We start from the raw sequence: 7,654 nt of genomic DNA, 5'->3' as shown, positions 1-7,654 counted from the left end.
TGGTTCACAAATGTTTCGACTGAGACTGGAACTACACAACTGGCTCTCCTGGGTCTTGAGCTTGCTGACTGCAGATCTTGGGACCAATCAGCCCCCATTGCCATGCGAGCTAATTCCTTACAATAAATCACTTTTCATATTGGTTCTGTTTCCCTGGAGAACTCAGACTAATAAACCCAGACTAATATATCCCCCTAATTTCCCTCCCAATTTCCTCTCCCACTTATCCTCTCCAGGAGCTAGTTATGTGTATTTAGGCAGATTTCTGGATGGAGGCTGTAGCCAAAGAAATGTGATAAATTCCTAGAATATACACCAGTCCTTCATGTCAGAGCAGCCTCTGGCATGAGGATTACACTATGACGTACTGAACTTGGCCCATCTATCTTCCTGGATTGCCTGTGACTGCCTGTCAACCCTGGAAATTATTTACCTCCCCAGAGTTTAGACTAATCCCTAGTTTTCTTCCTTTCATTACCACACTGCTTACTCACCTGTCACATGGCAACTATATTTCTTTTAGCTTCAGGGAGTCTACTTGCTTTGAACCTACTGGGCAGATTACAGGGTCTGAGTATCTTCATTTCTGGGAATTCCACAGCCTCCTTTTAACCATTGGAGAAATCTGATCACAGATTTTCAATTTGGTCTGTCTTTCATGTTTCTTTAAATCTGAACCTATCACTATATAAACATAAGGAGAGAAGTGATGAGCTCACAGCATAATTTTCCCAGTATTTCTCTCCAAGGGGGAGCCCAGGTGGTCACTGTAAAGTCCAGAAATCAGGGGTGTAGAAGGATAGTTTCCACTTTGGGGTAATATTGGGGAATAGGAGGTGAGGGTTAAATCCTGTTGTCAATCCAGAACCCTGTTCATCAATCTTGACTCCTCTGTACCTTTTGCACCCACAGCAAGCCAACACAAGGTGCTGGCAGTCCTACCAACTCAATGTCTCTCCCACGTCCCTACTTTTCTCTGTTCCTCCTGTTACTGTTGGGAAGTCACACCTCACTTAAGGATTAGGTTCTAAACAGTTGAGACCAGATGTAAGTCATGTAGAGTTATGATTACTCTGGTGAATTCCTCAGGACGGTGCTCTGGTGCAGACAGACATACTGCTTCTTAGCAAATTCAACACAGTTCATTTTGTCTCCAGTGTTGGAACAAATTGCTGTTTCTTCAGTTGAGCATGAGATGAAGACATTGATTTGTATTTAGCAGCCATATTGGATGAAAAGATACACATATTTGAACACTAGAATGACATTTAACATGATGAAATGTCTGGGCTCTCTCACGGTACATACCCCTTCTATGGAATGGTAGAGTGGAACTGCAACTATTTCTCTAATTAAAATGCTATTTCCCTGTCTTTTTTCCCCCAATGCTCCTTTCACTTTGTCACTTAAAGCATATACTGAGCATATAACTGTGAAACACATAACAGGACTCCACTGTGTTTATTTTAAGGTTCTAACATCTCTTGCTGAATTACGATGAAAGTCTTCTAAATAGACTCTCATCCTCCAACATTAGGTTTCCTCAAACCATTCACCACATTGTAGCCAGATGATAGTTCAAAAGCACAGATCTGACCATGACTCACTCTATTTCCCTTAAAATCTTTCAACTGCTTCTCAGTGTCTTCAGGATGAGCCTGAAGTCTCCAGTGTGACATAGGAGCCCATCACAATCTTCTCCCACTTCTTTGCATGTCTTTTTTCTCACCATCCTTACACATATCCTGCTGCCACTTCCAATGAAATTGAACCACATGCACTCTGTAAAAGGGTAATACTTCCCCTTGCCTCTGGACCTTTGCACATGCCCTCTGTCTCACCTTTGCCTAACTTCTCATCCTGCAAATCTCAATACAGACAACATCTCCCCTGGAACCTTTTTCACATATCTGTAGCACTGCCACTTCTCCTGCTGGCTAAGCCTTTACATTCCTAACCCATGCTGGCCATGCAAGGTCCTGAGTGAACGCAATCACTTCATATTTTTAATACTCTAAGGAAAGCGAGAGACTTAGAAACAATTTTGTTCTATGGGCCCATGCTGTTGATGTGTTTTCCTGTAATGCCAGCTCATTTACAACTCAACAACAACAATTATCATAATTACACAACATCAATAAAAACAGTGATGTTTGCAGTGTATATACCAGGACTTCTTTTAAGATATCTGTATTTATATGCAATAAACATATTCATACTTACACATATACATGTGTATATACATTTTATATATTAAATCTCTCTACATTTACTCTTTTAATATGCACAGAATTGCTATTACATTCTCATCTAACAGATGGGGAACATGGGTCACAGTTGATAAATTAATTTGCCTGGTGGAGACCAAGAACACACATAATGCTTTTCAGTAAATCCAATACAGCCAGTCTTTCTTCCAGTGTCAGAACAAACTAGAAAAAGCAGGATGCCAGCCCAGGATGTCTGGTTCAAGAACACATTCAAGCAGTGTGTACTCGGCCACTCTCATTTGCTTGGACTAACTTCTGATACAGATTTCAGTTTGCCATTCTTTCCAATTGACAGTTACCCGCTACGCTGCTCAATGGAAGTCCATGCCACCTTGAACAGAGAAAGTACTTAAAAAAAAAAAAAAAAAAAAAAAAAAACCCTTAACCTTTAAAGACTTATTATACAAGCACTAATAAAATGCTCCACATGTCCTCCCCCACCATTGCTGTTTACCTTAACCAGGGACATTTTTACCCCAACAGTCTCTCTTTTAAAAAATTGTTGAATTCCTCCCACGAACCACGCTGAACATTTCCTTGGACGCCCCTGGTCTGGGCATTATGCTATTTGTATTCATTAAAACTGATTAAGGCTTGCTTCACATTTATCACCAGTTTGACTTCCATAGCTGAGGCTTACTCTGCTATCAGCAGGATTCCTCGTCTCCTTTGGAAGTTTTCAAAGTGAAAATCCAAGAACACAAATGAATTCTGGCAGCCAGAAGTCCTTAATTTAGTGTGTGGGTTCCAGTGAGATGAGAGGAGCTGTATTTTAGGATAAAACAATTAGATAACCTGGAATTAAACCTATGGTATACTCATCACATTCTTTTCTTAGATTCATGTGCAATGTAAATGTACTTGACGTGATCCAATTATATCTTAAGTTCCTGATTGCCAAAGCTAATCAAATAATAAAAGTGTAATATACCAGTCATATTTACAAAAGTTGTATAGAGCCATTGACCCTCGAAAGGGCATCTTACCTCTAATTGTGCATTATGGGCCATGTGACCCCTACAAATCATAAAGAAGAATCATTAAAATGCTAAAACACAATTATGAGTTCAACCAAAGGTAGGGACTCTCCATTACATTTTATTAATATTGAAGGAGGATGAAGAGCATGAATGGGCACAGAGCATAGCATCCTTTTTTCTGGTCTGTTGCATGGCTCCAACCTCAGGACCCTTACTTACTGTGATCACAAAATGCCTATAATCCCTTGCACACCTGAACAATTTCATTATTGAGAAAGGTGTCCTGCATCCCTCTCAGGATTTTTCTGTTGAAGTAAGTAGGAAAAGTTCAGCTCAAGAAGAATATGATGTGTATATTCAGAGCCTTTTCAATTTCACACCTCTGCAAACTGACCACATTGGTTGGAAACAGTGGGTGAAGTTTGAGATGAGTCTCCCATTTGCAGGGACACATGGCTGCTACTTATTAGGATGTCTTGTGGGCTCTTTCTCTTCAGCACTCTGCCACCAAACATGCCTCTAGGAAAAGGGAAATCTGGCAGCAAACTGTCACCTTCTGGAGTCTGTCTAATGCTATGCTTGGGTTTGTGTATAAAGAAAGACACAGGCACTGTATTGCTTTTCTTAGAAGTGTGCTCTGCCTTTGGCTTGTACTTCATTAGAAGAACTTTCTCTTTTCTCCCTATTATTCCTCCTATGACCTTAGATTCAAAGAAAATAAAGCTCTATAATTTGGAACAATAAATCCTTCCCATCTTTCAGAGTTGGCTGACATCTTACCTTTCTATCCCTTAAGCACATGACTATTATGAACTCCCATTGATCTGCTATTGCCCCTACTCTGTTAGAACCTTATTCACTTTTCATGTGCTTGTATCTTATCTTTCCAACTAGACTATGAGCTCCTTGAAGGCAAAGACTGTCTTACACTCTTCTGCATCCTCACAGTCCCTAAGCTCAGCACCTAACACAACACAGGCACCTGGTTATGACCTTTGATGAATTAATTTATCAGGAAGACCCACAAATATAAGCTCCAAATTAGAGCCATCACATCTTAGATTAGGGCTTCCCACACTTGACTGGGCACATTGATCTCCTGGGGATCTTGTTAGAAGGTAGCTTTTGATTCGTAGGACTGTGATGGTGCCTGGGATTCTGCATTTAGCAAGGATGCTGATGCTGTTGTTTTGGGGATCTCACTTTGAGTAGCAAGATCTTAGACATGCAAATCAGATATGAATAAACCATTTAGAAACCACTTCTTTGCTTTTTATGCTTTTGCAGAGCCACACAGAGATCACATTTCTGGTTGATGTGAATCTATCCCACTTAGAGACCTTTTTTTTCAATAACCAATAAAAGATCTTCTATACAATAATAATAGCTAGTGTGGCAGGGTAATTCACTGAGGTATAATTTGCATTTGTTCCCCTTTATTTCTCATTCATTTGTTCTGAGCAGGTAGTCAAGCTCATTCAAATTCTTCGCTTTAGAGACTTTGAGAAGCAGGGGGTGGGAGGGCCAACGCTGCTGAAGGCAGCCCATCTTCCTGCCTCTTTTGAAATCTGAGCGATTGAAAAGATATACTAGGCATTCTTTGGGAAGGGGGAAGGGAGGACAAAAGAAAAACAGGAGAAAACTTGTCCCCATGCCTGGGAAGGAGAGGGAAATCAGTATATCTCATAAATTTACGAACTACCTGGGAAGTGTGACAGGACAGCTACGAGGGGCACTAAGGGGGCAGAACACCAGCTATGGGGCTCCCACTCTGGCAAGAGCTGGTGCTGTGGATGGCATGAAAGCCACAGTTTCCTGGGAATATTTGGGCTCCAAAAATAGGCATCTTAATAACAGCCAGGGTGGATTAATGCTTGGAAGGGTCTCCAATGTTTTAGAACTGCATAGCTATGCTCACCATCATACAAACACTGAATTCGTTAATTGGTTAAAAGTGTAAAAAAGAAAAAAAGGGAAGAGAAATCACAATTATGTTCGGGAATGTATCTCTTGTCAACCTAGCAGATGGAGTTTGGAACTGGGTTTAATTTGATCTTAAAGAAATAAATCAGGGAGATATTTCTCCTTTAACCAGCTGTGTAAAGAAACAGTCATCCTTGATGAAACATTTATTGAGTCACGATTTAAAGATGAGATCATATCATGTCACCTCACCCCCAACCCCCACCATACACATAACTTCCCCAGCTCTCAACCCTCCAATGGCTTCTTATTCCATTTAGAATAAAGTCCAAATTCCTTTCCATGAACTACAACGCTTTGTGCTCTACATTTGCACCATCCAGGATGGTAGCCATAGCCACATTTGGCAACTGAGCTCTTCAAATGTGGCTGGTCCGAATGGAGATTTGCTGTAAGTGGGAAATGCCCGCTAGGTTTCAAAGAGAAGAAAGAAAGGAAGAAGGAAAGAAAGAGAGAGAGAGAGGGCGAGCGAGAGGGAGAGAGAGAAAGAAAGGAAGGAAGCAGGGAGGAAAGGGAAGGAGGGAGGGAGGAATAAAGAGAGAGAGAGGCAAGAAGTAAAGGAGGGAGGGTGGGAGGGAGGCAGGAAGGAAGGAAGAGAAAGAAAGAAAAGGAAAGAAAGAAAAAGAAGAAAGAGAGAAAGAAAGAAAGAAAGAAAGAAAGAAAGAAAGAAAGAAAGAGAGAGAGAGAGGGCGAGCGAGAGGGAGAGAGAGAAAGAAAGGAAGGAAGCAGGGAGGAAAGGGAAGGAGGGAGGGAGGAATAAAGAGAGAGAGAGGCAAGAAGTAAAGGAGGGAGGGTGGGAGGGAGGCAGGAAGGAAGGAAGAGAAAGAAAGAAAAGGAAAGAAAGAAAAAGAAGAAAGAGAGAAAGAAAGAAAGAAAGAAAGAAAGAAAGAAAGAAAGAAAGAAAGAAAGAAAGAAAAAGAAAGAAAGAAAGAAAGAAAGGAAGGAAGGAAGGAAGGAAGAAAGGAAGAAAAAGAAACAGAAGGAGGGAGGGAGGGAGGAAGGACGGGAAAAAGGGAGGAGAATACACATTTCTGGATAATATTTCTTACCGTGATTTTGTGTTGGAATGATGTGTTGGATATATTGGGTTAATTTCACCCATTTCTTTTTACTTTTTAAAAAGCAGCTGCTAGAAAAGTTAACATTGCATATATTGCTCGTATTTTACTTCTGTTGAACCTCACTCTTATCCAAGACTTGCCCTCACTAGACCTCACCTCCCACTTCTCCCTCCTTGGTGTCCCAGCCTCACGCAGCCCTGGGTCCTCCAGGCACCTGCCCTCAGAGACAGGGCGCAGGCGTGGTTGGCTCTGTCCGGAAGCTGTTCCCCGCAGATTCCTGCCAGGGATTCTCATTTCATTCAGTTAAATATCTGTTCAAAAGTCACCTCTTCAGGGAGGTATTTCCTCACCACCCTGCCTAAGCCAACTCAATTCCTTCTCAATGTCCTGGACCTGCTTTGCTTTCTGCACACAGCATTATAGTACCGTTTGCTCCTTAACTGTCTCACCCTGCTAGGATTTAAGTGCCATGTTAGTTTCCTTCACTGACACACCCGCAGTTACTAGGAAAGTGCCTGGTGTGTAGTGGACACATGATAAATATTTTTTCAGTGATTGCATGTAGTTATTCAAAGTGAGCTATTGCTATAGTCATTTTACCGGGAGCTTTGCCTACTTTTTTCATATTTAATTCTCACAGTCTGATCATAAGTCAATACTATTACAATCCTAATTTTATACATCATAAAAACTAGGCTTAGCAAAGTTAATAAAAATAGCTTAGTGTGTCCCAAACACTTTACATAGACTTGTTTCCTTAGTCCTGAGGGGTGGCCTATTGTCTATTTTTACAGAAGAGGAAACCAAAGCCCAGTTAGTTAAGCATTAATAATTTGCCAGAGGTTATGTAATCAGCATGTGGCAGGACTGAGAGATAAAGCCAGGCAGGTGTCCCCCAGAATCTAAGCCCTCCTGCTCCAGGCCAAGTTCACACATCAGTGAGGGCAAGCAGGTCTGACTAGCCTCCTGCTCTCAGCCCAGGATAATGGCATTACCTTGACATTTACTCACTGTCAGAGATGGTCATCCCCTGGCACTTCTACCAGTATTTACCTCCTCCTAAACTCTCTTCCCACTATCCAAATTCACTCTCTCAAAAACTGAAGACCTGGTTAGGCTCCTCAACACATGCCTGCTTCCCTGCACTTTCTCTTCTTTATAAGAATACCACTAGTTTGCTTAGTTTCCCAGCCCTGAAACCTTACAGGCACGTGTGGCTTATTTCTCTCACTTGTTGCACCTCCCCAGACAATTCTCGCTTCCCAATGTTTTGCTTCTCTGCCTTTCTTTCAATCCCTGCTGCCACCCACCCGGTTCAGGATTTTGTCGATGCAGACCTGGGCTTTGGGAAAAATGTGCT

The sequence above is a fragment of the Hippopotamus amphibius genome, chromosome 8 (assembly GCF_030028045.1).
Source record: "Hippopotamus amphibius kiboko isolate mHipAmp2 chromosome 8, mHipAmp2.hap2, whole genome shotgun sequence".
Lineage (NCBI taxonomy): Eukaryota > Metazoa > Chordata > Mammalia > Artiodactyla > Hippopotamidae > Hippopotamus > Hippopotamus amphibius.
The sequence above is the reverse complement of the archived record's forward strand: the minus strand, read 5'-3'. Positions refer to the sequence as shown.